At 46.5% G+C, this 17,929-nt stretch overlaps 1 protein-coding gene and 1 pseudogene across 4 annotated transcripts in view; both read left to right on the forward strand.

Annotated features, from left to right (window-relative positions):
• ORNANAV1R-PS3705 (vomeronasal 1 receptor ornAnaV1R-ps3705 pseudogene) lies at positions 278-1,206 on the forward strand (annotated as a pseudogene).
• Positions 9,702-17,929, forward strand: part of ORNANAV1R3070 (vomeronasal 1 receptor ornAnaV1R3070) — a 50,947-nt gene continuing 42,719 nt past the window's right edge. For 2 of the 4 annotated variants that reach the window (XM_029056669.2, XM_029056670.2), the window contains exon 1: positions 9,702-9,907. The gene's annotated coding sequence lies outside the window, so the exon portion shown is untranslated. Of the gene's footprint in view, positions 9,908-14,144; positions 14,371-17,929 lie in introns of those variants that run through there. The other 2 variants (XR_005659708.1, XM_039910997.1) reach the window with 2 other exon arrangements.

Consider the following 17,929-nt stretch of genomic DNA (forward strand, 5'->3'; position numbering starts at 1 on the left):
GGACAGGGACTGTGCCCAAGCCCATCTGCTTGTATCCACTCCAGCGCTTAGGACAGTGCCTGACACATAGAAAGCACTTAAATACAATTATTAGTAGTAGTAGACACGCTGCAGTTATAGTGTGAACTCACCACGTCCCCAAGGCAGGCCCGGGCTCTGGGGACTGAGGATGCTCGGAGTGTTCTCTCTGTCTTCTCATATTCTCTCTCTCTCTGATTCCCCATCCTAGGTCACCCTGCTGGAGCCCTCTTCTGCTTCTAACTGAGGTTTGGAGAGGATGGATGGCACGGAGCTCTCCTTTGGCACCGCGATTCTGTTGCAGATCAGCATCGGATCTGTAGCAAACGTCTTCCTCCTCCTGTTCTATGCAAGTGTCATCTCCGCCAGCCCCAAGCCCAGCTCCTCCGAACTGATCCTCGCCCACCTGGCCTTGGCCAACACCATCATCCTCCTCACCCATGGAAACCCAGAAGCCTTGTCAGCTTGAGGCTGGAGAAACTCCCTGGACGTGGTTGGATGTAAAATCCTTATTTACTTCTACCGGGTGGCCCGGGGCCTCGCCATCTGCTCCACCTGCCTTCTGAGCGTCTTCCAATCCGTCACCATCAGTTCCGGCACCTCTCGGTGGGCGGGAGCCAAGGCCAAGTTACCCAGCGCATCGTCCCCTTCTGTGCCCTCTCCTGGATCCTCAACATGTTGATTGAGGTTTCTAACCTGATCTACATGACCAGTCCCCAGAATGGCAGCAGGGTCCGATTCATACTGGACCTCAAGTACTGCTCGACCATGAGTGCCAGTGAAGTGAGTGTCCTGGCCGTCGCCTTCGACTTGGCCCTCCGCGACCTGTTCTTCGTGGGGTTCATGTCCCTGGCCAGCGGCTACATGGTGCTCATTCTCTACAGGCACTACCGGCAGGTCCGACACATCCATGGGACCGGCCGCTCCTCCGGGGCGATGCCCGAGGTCCCGGCGGCCAAGAGGGTCGTCACCCTGGTCACCGTCTTCATCCTTCTCTACGGGCGACAGGCCGTCACGCTGAGCGTTTTGATAAACATGAAGGGGACCTCTCCCCTGCTGATGAACAGCCACATGGGGCTGGGGTTTGCCTTCTCGGTGGTCAGTCCGTTCCTGATGATCATGAGCGACCGGCAGATGAGAACGTTCTGGAGAAGGGGATCTCCTGGGTCCGCAGCAGGTCCCTTCTAGGATTCCAGGGAGGCCACCGCCCTTCCTCTGGGTCCCGCTGGAGAGACCATAAGGCCCTGGTATGGCAGGGCCGTATTCAGGATGGTGCACTGCCCTGAAACCCAACGTGCCTAAGGCGGGATGGAATAAGAGCCCCTTGATGGCTAACGGGGGTTGCTTCCCCAGCTTGGAAAATCCATTCCTTCATTCACTCAAGCACTTCCTGTGCGCAGAAAACTGTATTAAGGGCTTGAGAGAGTACGGTTTAACAATCTAACAGACACATTCCCTACCCACAGTGAGCCTACAGTCTACAGGGAGAGACGCTGATATACATAAATAAATTACCGATAATTTAAGCCCAACATAAATCCGTCAATGGGCAGGGATTGTCTCTGTTGCCGAATTGTCCATTCCAAGCGCTTAGTACAGTGCTCTGCACATAGTAAGCGCTCAATAAATACTATTGAATGAATACTGTGGGGCTGGGAGGAGGGATGAATAAAGGGAGCAAGTCAGGGTGATGCAGAAGGGAGTGAGAGAAGAGGAAAGGAGGGCTTAGTCAGGGAAGGTCTCTTAGAGGAGATGTGACTTCAATAAAGCTTTGAAGGCGGGGAGAATCATTGTCTGTTGGATATGAGGAGGAAAGGTGTTCTAGGCGAGAGGCAGAACGTGGGCGAGAGAACAGTGGCAGAAGAAGCAGCGTGGCTCATGGAAAGAGCACGGGCTTTGGAGTCAGAGGTCATGGGTTCGAATCCCGGCTCGGCCACTTGTCAGCTGTGTGACTTTGAGCAAGTCACTTCACTTCTCGGTGACTCAGTTACCTCATCTGTAAAATGGGGATTAAGACTGTGAGCCCCAAGTGGGAAAACCTGATTCCCCTGTGTCTACCCCAGCGCTTAGAACAGTGCTCGGCACATAGTAAGCGCTTAACAAATACAAACATTATTATTATGAAGGAGACTGAGGCACCCTGAGAAGGTTAGCGTTAGAAGAGTGAGGTGTGCAGGCCGGGTTGTAATAGGAGAGAAGCTAGAACTGAGATGCAACAAATGGGAATGAGGAATCTCAGATCGTTGCTGATGAAAATGAATGGATTAATCAAAAGATAGCATCAACCGAGTACTGGTTTTTTGCAGAGCTGTGTATTAAGCACTTGGGAGAGTTCAGTACAGTTAGAAAATCCGATCACTGTCCTTAAGGAACTTGCGGTCTTGGCAGGGAGACAGAGCCAAGATAAATACAGATGAAAGACCCCAGCTCAAATCCTATCCCTAGGTGGGATATGTGAGGGAGTAAGCATTTAAATAGAAGGGTGTGGTAGTCTATGTGTGCAGAAATGACAAGGTGTCACATCCCGCCTACACAAAATAGTTGCTTTTGGCCATTTGGGATGAAAATCCGGGACACTAGATTTTCTACAAAACAGTATCAGTGTTTTTCATGAGACTGTACGCTCCTTGAGGGCAGAGGGAAGATCTACGTAATTTTATCATTCCCTCCCGAGTGTTTAGTACATTATTGTGCTCTCAATAAGTGCTCACGAAAAACTATTGATTTATTCAGTACAGTGCTACCAAAGGTTTGGTAGCGTTCGAGTCTCTGGGGGAGAAGAGGAGGAGAGAGGGAGAGGAGAAGAAGAGAATAAGAGGAGGTGAGAAGAGAGAAGCAGCACGATTTATTGGAAAGAGCATGGCCCTGGACTCAGAAGACCAGGGTTCCAATTCCAGCTCCACCACCGTCTACTGTGTGACCTGGAGCATGTCACTTCATTTCTCCGTGCCTCAGTGACCTCATCTGTAAAATGGGGATCGAGACTCTGAGCCCCACCTGGGACAGGGACTGTGTTCAATCTGATTTGTTTGGATCCACCTCAGCGCTTAGTACAGTGCCTGGAACATAGTAAGCGCTCATCAAATACCATAGTCATTATTATTATATAATTATTTAACTTCTCTATGCCTTAGTTACCTCGATGGGGATTAAATGGGGATTAAATTGGTATTAAAATGGTGAATTAAACTGTGAGCCCTAATTGGGATATGGACGATGTCCAACCTGATCAACTTGTATCTACTCCAGTGCTTAGTACAATGTCTGGCACATAGTAAGCTTTTAACAAATATCATTTAAAAAAAAAGGAGGGCAAGCAAGCACACTGATGACTCCTCTTTCCCAGCTACTGAGTTATTGGGAAGGTTCCTCAGCTTCATGGACCTCAATTCTCATTCATTCATTCAATTCTATTCACTGAATGCTTTCAGTGTGTAGAACACTGTACTAAATGCTTGGGCGAATACATATAGCAATAAACAGACAGATTTCCTGCCCAAAATGAATTTACACTCTCCTGGGTCCCCAAAATGTGGGTGGGGGAGACCTGTCTTGACTCCTGAGAATGGAGTTCTGAGCTGTGGGGTAGAGAGGCCTCGTCTGATAATGTGGTCAACAGGGTAACCGCCCAAAGTCTGGTGAACTGTCATGACTTCCCCACACCTGATTCTAGAAGGAGAAAGGAAACAGTTTGGTCTACAGCCCAGGCCTCACACTCCACTCCTCTGCTGCTAACCTCCTCACTGTACCTCGTTCTTGCCTGTCCTGCTGTCGACCCCTGGCCCATGTCCTACCTCTGGCCTGGAATGCCCTCCTCCTCACATCTGCCAAACCAAACTCTCTTCCCCTCTTCAAAGCCCTACTGAGAGCTCACCTCCTCCAGGAGGCCTTCCCAGACTGAGCCCCCCTTTTCCTCTGCTCCTCTTCCCTTCCCCATTCCCCCTACTCCCTCCCTCTGCTCTACCCCTTCCTCTCCCCACATAACTTGCGCATATTTGTACATATTTATTACTTTATTTTATTAATGATGTGTATATATATATATATAATTGTATTTATCCATTTTGATGGTATTGAAGCCTATCTACTTGTTTTGTTTTGTTGTCTGTCTCCCCCTTCTAGACTGGGAGCCCGTTGTTGGGTAGGGATTGTCACTATCTGTTGCCGAATTGTACTCTCCAAGCACTCAGTACAGTGCTCTGCACACAGTAAGCTCTCAATAAATACGAATGAATGAATGAATGAATGAATGAATGAATGAATAGTGGAAAGAGATTGAGCCGTGGGAGACAGAGGACCTGTGCTCTAATCCTTCCTCTTCCACTTGTCTACTGGATGACCTTGAACAAGTCACTTAACATCTCTGGGCCTCAGTCATCTCATCTGTAAAATGGGGATTAAAGCTGAGACCTCCCGGAGGGACGTGAACTGTGTCCAACCTGATTATCTTGTATCTACTGCAGGGCTTAGTACAGTGTCTGGCACATAGTAAGTGCTTTACAAATACCATAAAAAAGGGAAGATCCAGGATAGATGAACAAAGATGGTGAGGCTGTCTGTCCCTGTAAGGATCAGTGCCTTCTCCCACAGCCTACTTGTGGAATGGCTGAAGTGAGGGAGGGGGAGGAGAACTGATTAGACTGTAAACCCGTCAATGGGCAGGGACTGTATCTGTTTCCGAATTGTACATTCCAAGTGCTGTAGTTCAGTGCTCTGCACATAGTAAGCACTCAATAAATACTATTGAATGAGAAGGAAAGGGGCCAGCTGTCACTCTGACCTTTTAGTGATGTCACTCCCTCCCTGAGGAAAGCTAGCGGAAAGAGATTCATTCATTCAATAGTATTTATTGAGCGCTTACTCTGTGCAGAAGACAGCTCTAAGCGCTTGGAATGTACAAATCGGCAACAGATACAGTCCCTGCCCTTTGGCAGGCTTACAGTCTAATCGGGGAAGACAGGCAGACAAGAACAATGGCAATAATTAGAATCAAGGGGAAGAAAATCTATAAAAACAATGGCAAATAAATAGAATCAGGGTGATGTACATCTCATTAAACAAAATAAAATAAATAGGATGATGAAGATATATACAGTTGAGCGGACAAGTACAGTGCTGAGGGGGTGGGATGGGAGAGGGGGAGGAGAGGGAAAGGGGAGAGAAGAGGGTTTAGCTGCGGAGAGGTGAAAGGGGGGGTAGAGGGAGCAGAGGGAAAAAGGGGGGAGCTCAGTCTGGGAAGGCCTCTTGGAGGAGGTGAGCTTTAAGTAGGGATTTGAAGAGGGGAAGAGAATTAGATTGACGGAGGTGAGGAGGGAGGGCATTCCAGGACCGCGGGAGGACGTGGCCCAGGGATCGACGACGGGATAGGAGAGACCGAGGGACGGTGAGGAGTTGGGCAGCAGAGGAGCGAAGCGTGCGGGGTGGGCAGTAGAAAGAGAGAAGGGAGGAGAGGTAGGACGGGGCAAGGTGATGGAGAGCCTTGAAGCCTAGAGTGAGTTTTAGTTTTGAGCGGAGGTTGATAGGCAACCACTGGAGGTGTTTAAGAAGGGGAGTGACATGCCCAGAACGTTTTTGCAGGAAGATGAGCCGGGCAGCGGAGTGAAGAATAGACTGGAGCGGGGTGAGGGAGGAGGAGGGGTGATCAGAGAGAAGGCTGACAGTAGTCGAGCTGGGATATAATGAGAATCTGTAGCAGTAAGTTGCCATTTGGGTGGAGAGGAAAGAGCGGATCTTGGCGATATTATAAAGGTGAGACCGGCAGGTCTTGGTAACAGATCAGATGCGTGGGGTGAACGAGAGAGACGAGTTAAAGATGACACCGAGGTTGTGGGCCTGAGAGACGGGAAGGATGGTCGTACCATCCACGGTGATAGGGAAGTCTGGGAGAGGACCGGGCTTGGGAGGGAAGATGAGGAGCTCAGTTTTGCTCATGTTGAGAAGACATGAAGAGATGTGCAGAAGGGGAGAGGGTTGATGGGCAGTTATAACTCAGGAGCATCTGTGGTCATGTGTGACCCTGAGAGTGGAAGTGTCAGACGCATACTCGAGACCCAGGCTTGGTTCCTAGCAGAGCTGGGCTGTGGGAGGGAACTGGCATGTTCCTGGGGGCTGCAGAATATGGCATTGAGGCTGCCGTGTCTCTCCATGGGCCTCTCTGATGGGTCAATTACCAGAGGATAATTATGGGGAGAGATCAGGGAGGGAATTTGAGCGTTTCTAGAAATGTCCCAGTTCGAGTGGATTAGTGCTCAATGAGTCACTCATTCACACACACTAACCACTCCCTGAGGGAGGAGAGAGAAGAAGGAAGGCAGCTGATAAATGTTGCCTCAAGCTTGTCCTGACAGAGTCTGACTACCTGAGAGCTGCCATCCCTGCCAGCAGGAGTGATGGAGACTTGTGAGTAGGATAAGGTCCACTCTCTCGTCAGTGCAGTTTCAGGCTTTCTGCAGGAACTCCTTTCCAATCCCCGGACTCCTGAAGGAAAAGCCTCTCACCATTAGGCTAGATCCCCTCCTTTCTGAGGTCTCGGGGAAGGAAAGTCGGTTTTAATCTTGATACATCGGAGATATAGTGTAGCCATCAGATGACCACTGCAGGTCAGACGGTTCCCAGGTGGCAGCCAGGTGGTGACTGGAAGGAAGGACTAGAGCAGAGAGAGACTGCTGCATAGTACACATCTTCCTGTGCCCCGCAGTTCCCTCTCCCTTTTCCTGCAGCATTGTCACTGGGGGGAGTGAGACTGCGGTGACCATGGGCTGGTAGAGACCAGTCCCTACCCCCTCTCAGTCATGTTCCAAGTCACCACTGGCCAGAAACAATCCCGTGAACCCATAAGGTATTTGTGGCTAAAGACAGGAGAGCAACAAAAGCTAGTGTCCTGACCTTCCTCCCTCTATGCATCTCCCCTCCTTTAGTCCCCTCCTTCCAGTCCCCATCTCCTTCGGTCCCCTATTCCTCCTTTCGCTCCCCTCTGTGCTTCCCCTATTCTTTCCCTCATTCTTCATCTTAGATGACACAATCGCCCTCTAAACTCCATATCCAGGAGTCTTCAATCAATCAGTCAATCATATTTCCTGAGCACTTATTGGGTATAGAGCACTGTACTGTTCAGAAGAGTACACTATAACAGAGTTGGTAGAGACATTTCCTGCCCACAGTGAGCTTACATGCTAAGGGGAGAGACAGGCATCAATATAAATCATTAAATTGCAAATATGTTAATAGGTGCTGTGGGGCTGAGGTGGGGGTGGTGAATAAAGGGAGCAAAATAAAGGGATTTTCAATGTTCTGACTCAAGCTGTTCCCACACATCACCCTTAAATCAGCAGATCTACCAAGGTCATATTCCTGGCAATTGCCTACCGATATAACAGTCTATACAGAGTCAACATATGCCCTATCACTTTGTCCATAAATAGCCTTTAAAAATAGAACTCTTACATGTACTGTGTACTGTGCTGCATTCTTGCCTGGCATACCTGCTGTCCCAAGGGGAACACAGTTGGTATAGAGATTGTTAGGGGCCGGAGAAGCCATTGGCATTCGAATCAACTCCTTTCTGCATGTTCTCAGACCCACACTGTTTTTGACTGGACTGAGTTTCACTGGTCATTTTCCATAGCCTCACTTAGCTGAAAAGCTGCCCATATCTTTAACACTGCCCCCATTTATAGAGAGGTTTTATTTTGGCTGTATAGATTGTACTGGGGGGTTATATTAAATTGGTTATTTTGGTTGTATAGTCTGGCTTGTTTTTATTTTTCCGTGACTCTTCATTATCTGAGTCTGCATAGAAGTGGAAGCCTATTTTTGGGGGAGCACTAGACATTAATTGATCTCTCTGCTTCAGGTGGTTTTGGAAGTGAAATCTCATTGGTGTCAGTAGTTCAGTTAGATCCCATTCTGAGGTGGAACCCTGATTTTGTTTCTTCACAAACATTAGAGAGAATTCCAAGCGCCTAGTATAGTGCTCTGCACTTAATAAGTGCTCAATAAATATGATTGAATGAATGAATTAGAGAGCCGTTGCAGCACATTAGTTGGGCTGATGGGAAGGAAGCCAGATCTTCCTCCATCATAGGAGAGTCCTCCTCTAGAAGCCTCTGAAGTTATGTGTTCAACCCCCTTTCCCTTCCAGGTACATAAAGGTAGCCCCGTCCCAACACCATTAGAGTCCATTTGAGTCTTGTGTCTCCTAGGAATTTTGTGGCTTTTAGCTTTTCTGACTTCTCTCCCTACATCATATACGCACCCTCATATCACTCACCTTCCATTTCCCCCTCTACCAGTCCTGCTGCCATCACTTTTTGAGCTCATCACTGTCTTCTGCCCCCTTCACCTGGGCTTGACACATTAGGGAGTTGAAACCAGAGTGGGATGGGGAAAGAGGAAGGCAGAGGTGGAGGAGAAAGAACTTTCTTCATCATCACCGAGCTTCCTCTCCATCTCTGCATGCCCACCTTCTCTAAGGCACCCCTCCTCTATGCTCCCCATCATCCAAAATCCCACCCCCCACTAATTTTGGGTTTTCTCCAACTTTCTCCCTTCCCCAACTCTCTCTTTCTTAAATAACCCCCACCCCCTAAACCTCTCTTCTCTCCCAAGCATTGCTTCCCGGCCTTAGACCCTCCTCATCTTTTTAACTCTGGGGGGTGAAGACTGCTGGGTGTGGAAGAGGTTGGAGAGTGGCCAAAGCAAAGTTAACTCATTAAGATCCTCCATGAGACCTTCCCTGATCAAGTCCTCTTTTCTCCAGCTCCCTCTCCTTCCTGTGTTATCTATGCACTTGGCTTTTCTGACCTTTGGCATTTGATATTCACCCTACCCTCAGCCCCACACCACTTATGTACATATCTAAAATTACACATTATAAATTATTCATTTATACTGTCTGTTGTCCACTATAGAATGTAAACTCATTGTGGGCAGGAAATGTGGTTATGACCTCTATTGTATTGTACTCTCCCAAGGGCTTAGTATAGTGCTTCACACAAAGTAAGCTCTCAGTAAATACCTGATTGATTGTTGTATGAGCACGACAAATACTTGCAAAAATAAATTTAGCACAGAAAGAATTTTCAGGAACTGGGGAGAAAGGAAGGCAATTCAGGGGTGCAAAGAAAGGCCAAGAAAACTGAGAGAATAGGGAGAAATGGACTAGGTAGGAAGAACAATGTAGATCTACTTTTCTGATGAATTCACTCAAGCTGTGATCAAGGTTTGATCACTTAATAAAGCAATTATCTTTATCTGACTGTTATGGAACTGGTTTACAGGAGACAGGACTATTGCAAGGACAAATAGTAGACCAGAATTTGTAGAATGAAAAAAGAAACTGCCTCCATAAGCTTGAATTAATGGAGCTTTACACAAGTAAAATATCAGGTATGCAGGATACTCTTTTTCAGTCATTAAAAGAAAAAAAAAACTTTAGCTGGGCTGTTTTGGGGTTGTTTTTTTTCTACTCACTCATTTCTCTCAAGCTGCAGGTGAAAGATTGATTCTGGGGAGTAGATGGCAAGAGTCAGGTTAGCTCTGTTCTGCACTCATCTGTGCTTATGACCCATAATGACATTTTTCTTAGCACAGGAAATTGTGCCCTGAACGGCTTCACCCCAGGCAAATGCCCCAGCCCCGGAGACTGGTGACATCACAGTGCCATGTGTTCCACAACAGAACAGGGATTGGGGGGCCATCACTGGGCAACGGCGTGCCCTCGGCTGAGACTCGATAAAGTTTCCCAGGTGGAAGATGTAGAATTGAGGGGCTCCTGCTTTCACTGGAAAATGCTCTGTGGACAGAGCAGCATTAGCTCAGATCGCCTTTGTTCTCTCCCAACTTTACAGGTGGAAGGCGACACAACCTCCTCAACTGTCCCACCGTCCAGGTAGGATGGGAACCGAGGGGAAGGGGATTGGGCACTGGGAAGGTGTTATCACGTCCTCCAGATCTGTGCAGGAGGAAGGGAGATGATGATATCTCCCTTTGGGTTGTACTGGTGAGCCATGGGGCCGGTGGAGGAGAGATGAGAAGGACAGGCATATGGCATTTCGAATCTCTCAAGTTTAAGGTGGTAGAAAAAGTGGATCCACCATTATGACCTACTTGGCTGTGGAATTTGAATTTTCAGGAGCCATTTCAAGTGGGGCAGCTGGGGACAGAGAGATGATTTATCCACAACCCAGTGGAAGACTTTGTGTTGGCTCTGCACCCCAAAAACTTAAACTTGTCCAACATGTTGTGTCTGTTAAACATGCATCACTCTGCTTAGGCCCTGCTGTCTTGAGAAGCACGAAGTGGATTGGAACTGAATGGGGAAGGATTGAGCAGAGGTTTGGGTTTCAGAAAATCTGGAGGGTTTGTGGCAGGGGAAAGAGTCATGCCTGGGGAAAGTGGAGTTGGAGATGACATGACAGTGATGGAGCCGAAGTAATGAAAGGGGTGTACAAATGTGCCAGAAGATTTGTGCTGTGTAGCTGGTGATAGGTAGCGAATATGTCCAGCTAGTGTGGAGCTACATAAAACAGCCACCCAACGGGTACCAGAATTGTCAGATGCATGGCCCTGGTGGCCTGGATGAGATCAGCCTGGAGGCTTTCTATCCACATTCACAACCTGACAAACCCCAGCCCAACCCAGACTGCTCCATGCACGGCCCCTTCAATCCCTCTGTACACAAATGAGACCCATGCTCTATCCTGTCTTGACTCCTGCATCAGCCTCCTTGCTGACAGCCCAGCCAGTCTCCTGCATCTCCTCATTTCAATCCAATCAATCAATCAGTTATTTCCTGAGCATTTACTATATTCAGAGCATGATACTAAGCACTTTGGAGAGGACACTACAACAGAGGTGTTTGAACATCCCCCTCCCATAAAAAGCTCAGAGTCTAGAGAGAAGACTGGGGAAGTAGCGTGGCTCAGTGCAAAGAGCCTGGGCTTTGGAGTCAGAGGTCATGGGTTTGACTCCCAGCTCTGACACTTGTCAGCTGTGTGACTGTGGGCAAGTCACTTAACTTCTCTGTGCCTGAGTTACCTCATCTGTAAAATGGGGATGAAGACTGTGAGTCCCATGTGGGACAACCTGATTCCCCTGTGTCTACCCCAGCGCTTAGAACAGTACTCCGCACATAGTAAGTGCTTAACAAATACCAACATTATTGTTATTATTACTTAACTTCTCTGTGCCTCAGTTACCTCATCTGTAAAATGGGGATTAACTGTAAGCCTCACGTGGGACAACCTGATTACTCTGTATCTACCCCAGTGCTTAGAACAGTGTTCTGCACATAGTAAGCGCTTAACAAATACTAACATTATTATTATTAGATTGGGAGACAGACATTGATATACATCAATAAATTATGGATAAGTGAATAAGGGCTGTGGGGCTGAGGGAGGGGATGTAAAGAGAGATATCAGGGTGGCACCAAGGGAAGTGGGAAAAGAGAAAAGGAGGGCTTAGGCAGGGAAAGTCTCTTGGAGGAGATGTATCTTCAATAAGGGTCTGAAGGTGGGGAGGGTAGAATATGTAGGCTATGGAGTGGAAGGACCTTCCAGTCCAGAGGCAGGATGTTTTTGAAAGGTCACTCGTGAGATAGGTGAGATCAAGGTACAGTGAGAAGGATGGCATTAGAAGAGCCAAGTGTGTGGGCTGGGTTGTGGTAGGAAAGCAACAAGCTGAGGTAGGAGGGGCCGAGGTGATTGAATGATTTAAAGCAAATGACAAGGAGTTTTTGTTGATGTGGAGGAGAATGAGCAATCACTGGAGATTCTTAAAGAGTGAGGAAATATGGGGGAAGGTTTTTGTAAAAAACTGATCCAGGTAGCAGAGTGAAGTATGTATTGTAGTAGGGAGAGACAGGAGGCTGGGAGGTCAGCAAGGGGGCTGACATAGTAATCATTCAGTACATACTTCACTCTGCTGCTCAGATTATTTTTCTAAAAAAAAAAGTTCTGTCCAAGAACATCAACTTCCACATCAAACAGAAAATTCTTCCCATCAGATTTAAAACACTCAGTCATTTTGCCCTATCCTATCTTTCCTCACTGATTTCCTACTGCAACCTAAACCCCAGACTTTGCTCATCTCATGCCAACCTACTCAACAGTATCTCAATCTTGCCTATCAACCTGGTGACCCCTTGTTGACATCCAAACTCTGGCCTGGAACTCTCTCCTGCTTTATAAATGCCACTGATGGCACAAACTCACTATCCGATTCAAGGCCTTCAGTCAACCCTCTCCACCTTACCTATCCTCACTTGTCTCTCACTACAACCCAGCCCACACACTTCATTCTTCTAATACCAATCTACTCACTGTTCCTGGCTCTCGAGTCACCTGCTATTGACCATTTCCTCACCTTCCCTCCTGCCTGGAATACCTCCTTTTATGCATCTTATAGACCAGAACTCTCCCCAGCTACAAAGTCTTACTGAAATTATACCTCCACCAGGAAGTCCCCCTAGGCTAAGCCATCAACCACCCCCACCACCTTATTTGCTTTCTTTACTGCTTCATCCATCCCACTTTCATTCATTCATTCATATTTATTGAACTCTTATTGTATGTAAAGCACTGTATTAAGCACTTGGGCGAGTACAATATAACAACAGACACCTTCCTGCCCACAAGCTCACAATCTAGAGGAAGAGAGAGACATTAATATAAATAAACAAATAAATGAATTACAGATATATACATATGTGCTGTGGGGATGGGAGGGAAAATGAATGAAGGAGCAAGTAAGAGCAATGCAAAAGGTAGTGGGAGAAGAGGAGAAGAGGGCTTAGTTAGGGAAGGTTTCTTGAAGAAGACGTGCCTTCAGTAAGGCTTTGAAGTGGGGGAGAACAAAAATCTGTCTGATATGAGGAGGAAGGGCGTTCCAGGACAGAGGGAGGACATGGGCGAGAGATCAGCAGTGTGATAGATGAGATTGAGGTACTGTGAGAAGGTTAGCATTAGAGAAAACAAGTGACCAGGCTGGGTTGTAGTAGGAGAGTAGCCAGGTGAGATAGCAGGGAGAAACAGCACGTTGAGTTTATTATGAGCAGAGTGTCTTTGGTCTCCTCCCTTCAAGCATTCAGAATTATTCCTCTGCTGCCTGTAAAGCTCATTTCAGCACTTTAGCAGGGTTAGGTTGGGCCCACCTACTCTGGCATCAAGCTGGGCATGATGGGAATGGGCTTTACAGACACTCATGGCTTGGGAGTCAGAGAGCATGGGTTGTAATCCCGGCTCTGCTGCTTGCCAGCTGTGTGACTTTGGGCAAGTCACTTAGCTTCTCTGTGCCTCAGTTACCTCATCTATAAAATGGGGATTAAAACTGTGAGCCCCATGTGGGACAACCTAATCACCTTGTATCCCCCTAGTGCTTAGAACAGTGTTTTGCACATAGTAAGCTCTTAACAAATACCACTATTATTATTATTGTTATTGTCCTCCATGACCAGGCTCCTCCCTCTAGCCTCACACTCAGCATCATGCTTTCTCTCTTTTTCATGGCCATACTCCTCGACCCTTTGGACATAAGGATTGGTTCAATAGGAGGAAGGGAGTACAACTTTCTATTACTGCTCCTAGTTTGTCTTCTCCCATGCTCTCATACTGGCTTCCAGGCCAAATCCACTAAGAAAGCCAGTTAGACCTTCTCCCATTGTGCAGTGTGGGAAGGGTGGACCCTTTGCCATACTTAAAAGATCCCCTATAACCAATTACTTTGTAAGGAACAATCATGCAGTCCCACTCAAATTTGCTGCCAGAACCCTTTCTGCATGGTGGCCTCCAGGTAGCTTCTCTCAAAGATGGCAGTGGTAACACCCATCCCAAATACTGAGTTGTTGAGTTTTTGAGGTGTTGTTTTGAGAGACACATAACTTTTTTTCATCTGTAAGCACACCATGGTGCTGCATATGCTTTAATATCTGAGTACCTTTTCTCAGTACTTAGTATAGTGCTTGTCATAAAGTCATCATTTACCAAATGACAGGAATAATGATAATGATTACAGTGTTAGCAACAATGTTGATAAATGATATATTGGTGCTTTCCTGCAATCCCAATTATGACCTATTTTGCTCTTCTTCACAACTGAAGATGCAGTTTTTGACAATGTCTTTTCAGACATGGGGTCAATGATACTGCAATGGACACACTGCGGTTTGAGGTTCACTTTGCCATGGTGTTGGAGGAGAGCTGGGGTTTACAATGAAATGACTGTCCCATTGGCCTACACAGTAATTGGACAACTGTATTTGACTCCATAGTCTGTAAGATCTTCGAAATGCTACAGGTTTGTAAAGCATTGCATAAACCCTGCCTCTATAAAAAGTTATGCATTCATTTTCAATAACTCACTTAGAGTCCCTATCCCACATGAGGATTACAGCCTGTCTGACCTGTTCATTTTTTTTTTTCTGTGCCAGTGAATATTACAGGGCTTAGAACACAGTAAGTGCATAACAAATACCAGAATGATGATGTGGGTTTTAGAAGGTTAGAAGATCAGTTTCTGGATCAGCCCGGGGCAATTTTGCAGGCATTACCTCATCTCTCCTTTTTATCTCGAGATATATTCTGAGAATTCCACATCTTCCTCTGCCCACACCCTCAGAAGTGCTTTTTCCTTTGATGTGCAGGCTTGAAAAACAAAACTTGAACAAGGAGGATCCAGTAGAGTGTGATGGAGAAAGGAGGTAAAGCAGATTAGGGTCTGCCCATTACATTTCAAGTAATCCAGTTTCCATCTGGTCCTTCAGGAAACTGAGGGTCAGCCAGTGGGGAGAGGTCATTGGAGAGAGTGAGGTGGAGAGAGGAGGACGTTTGGTATCCACAAAGTATGGGGAAATGATGCAAAGGTTCACAATCCTATAATGATACTGGAATATTCATTTCAGTGACTCTCGAGTTGCAGGTTAGGGTCTCATAGCTTTTCTATGAAAATATTTACCCATTAGTGTTCAGAGTAGTAGTGATTATGACTACTGGCTTTACCAAAGGGAAAGAGCTTGGCACCATTCTTTACATTAGCAGCATTTATTGGATACCACCTAGAGGCCGCATCTGCACCGTGGTTGCAGGGGTGAGAAGGAGGCAGGTACACTAGGGGAGGTGGAGTATGGGAGGGTGCAGGTTTAGGACAAAGATGCCACATGAACCTAAATAACCCTTATTGACAAACTCACAGGTCTTATAAGATAATGGGATGAGATAGATAGGGAAAGAGATGGGTGGCCATCTCCCACATCTTCCCTGTTGAGTTTCCATTAATCAACCAACCTATTGATGGTATTTATTGAGTGCTTACTATGTATAGAGCCCTGTATCAAGTGCTTGGGAGAATTCAGTGCAACAGAGCTGGTAGAGGGGTTCCCGGCCCATAAATTTATGGATATAAATAAATACGGATAAATATAGAAGTTCTTTAGGGCTGGTATGGCTATCAAATGCTTACATAGCACAGATACAAGTATAGAGGCAATGCAGAAGTGAGAGGGAGTAGGGAAGAGAGCTTAGTTAGGAAACGTATCTTGGAGATGTGATTTTAAGGAGACTTCAAAAGTGAAGAGAATGGTGGTCTGTCATATATGGAAGGGGTGGGAGTTCCAGGTCTGAAGGAGGAGGTAGATAAGAGGTCAGTAGTGAGATAGATGAGAGAGAGGTACAGTGAGTATGTTAATGTTAGAGAAGAGAAGTGTCCAGACTGGTTTGTGGTCAGAAAGTAGCCAGGTAAAGTTTGACGAGGCAAGCTGATTGAATGCTTTAAAGTTAATGTCCATCGATGGATGTATCCTATTTTCAGGCCTCTGAAATAGAATCCTGGGAAACCTTCAGGAAGAAATTTGAAAAACTTCCATATGAAAACAGCTTGCAATATTATTGTGTGACAATTGATTGCAACCATTTATTAGCATTTTTGATTCAAGAACCTAGTAGCACAGATTCATCAGGGAATTTGTTGTACCTCCAGAAAATCCCCAAAGTTCTATCACCATGAATAATAGCATTTCCCGAGTACCTAAGGCACTTGGTATTTACTGAGTGAGGAGACCTAAGGTAGGATCTTGGGAGGGATAAATGGAGAAGAACAAGTTTCTACCTCCAAATAGCATTTGCCTGAACCTGACAGAGAATTGATGTGGGTGTTGGAGGGGCTTACTAATACCATGTTCTAGTTGGTGACTCAGAGACCCTCACAGCTAGAAGGAGAGCCAACTGTGAGGTGGTGGGCAGCATTGCCTTCTGAAAATGGGGTGTACTTTTCCCCTCCAGGGCTTCCACTGGTTTGTGAGGGAGGATATAGTTCTGGTCCTCAGTCATTCTCAAAGAGGGAACTCCACAAGTTGACACAGGACCAATAGGATCCTGGGAAAATCCTTTGGTCCAGTACCTCAGGTGCTAATGGAGGCCACATATGGCTCAAAGCAGTTAGGAGAGAGTTTCAATGGTCAGAAGGAAAAGATTCCTTAACATCCTGCTACCCTAATCAAAACTATTTTATCCAGTCAACAATTTGAAGTCAGCCTGGCCCTGGGGACCAAAATTCCTATTCTGTCCCATAGGCATGAGCTGACTCTCTGGGGAATATTGTTTTGAAAGAGAACTAAATCTCTAGGAAGTTTAAGTATTCCTCGAATTTGGCTGAACCGCTGGAGCAGGGCCCTGATACTCAGAGCTGAAAGGCAGAGCAGCATAAATAGAATAATGAGTTTTTAATGGTCCAAGTGACTTCTGCCCTCTTCACACTGATCATTTAGAGTTACTCCTCCACTGCCTGCAGAGCTCTTTTCAGGTGTTGTAAAAGAGTTGGAATGGCCACTGCTCACCCAGGTAAGGCAACTCTAGACTGCCAGAAGCTGACCCCTCTCTTTTAGTAAGCACTCAATAAATACTATTGAATGAATTCTTGACTCCTCTCTCATCCTTGACCCTCTCTCAGTCAACTCACGTATTCAATCCATCACTAAATCCTGTTAGTCCCACCTTCACAACACTGCTAAATTCCACCCTTTCCTCTCCATCCTAATTGCTACCACGTTAATACAATCACTCATCCTACCCTGCCTTAATTACTATAACACCCTCCTTGCTGATGTCCCAGCCTCTTGCCTCTCCCCACACCAGTCCATACTTCACTCTGCTGCCTGGATCATTTTTATACAAAAACATTCAGGATGTGTCTTCCCACTCCCCCCAAAATTCCAGTGGTTGCCCATTCACTGCCACATCAAACAAAAACTCTGCACTATTGACTTGAAAGCACTCAATCACCTTATACTCTCTTACATCACCTTGCTTCTCTCCTACTACAACCCAGCCCACACACCTCACTTCTCTAATGCTAACCTTCTCAATGTACCTCGATCTCATCTATCTTGATTCTGACCTCTTGCCCACGTCCTGCCTCTGCCCTGGAAAGTCCTCCCTCCTCAAATTCGACAAGCAATTACTCTTCCCCACTCCAAAGCCTTCTTGAGGGCACTTCACCAGATGGACTTCCCAAACTAAGCTCCTGACCCTTTCCTCTCCTCCCGTTCTCTTCTGCATTACCCTGACTTGAAGTGCAATCTGTAAGCTCGTTGGGGGCAGGGAATAAGTCTGTTGATTGTTATACTGTACTCTCCCAAGTGCTTAGAACAATGTCTGCACACTGTAAACTCAATAAATCCTCCTGGACTAGGTTTCTGCTTCTAGAGGACAGATTAGTGAAGCTCTTCACATTTCCACTCAACCTCATTGTTTCTCCATAATCTAGAACTGTTTTCCCTGCATTCTGCTGATGTGGAAGGGTATGATAGCAGGAGTGAAGCTAAATCTTCGGTTGCTCCTCCTAGGCTGCCCCCAGCAAACACTCTTACACTGAATGTCAGAGCACTTCCTGCCTATAAGCAAAGCAAATCCCGCTCCTC

Source organism: Ornithorhynchus anatinus, unplaced genomic scaffold, assembly GCF_004115215.2.
Source record: "Ornithorhynchus anatinus isolate Pmale09 unplaced genomic scaffold, mOrnAna1.pri.v4 scaffold_224_arrow_ctg1, whole genome shotgun sequence".
Taxonomy (NCBI): domain Eukaryota; kingdom Metazoa; phylum Chordata; class Mammalia; order Monotremata; family Ornithorhynchidae; genus Ornithorhynchus; species Ornithorhynchus anatinus.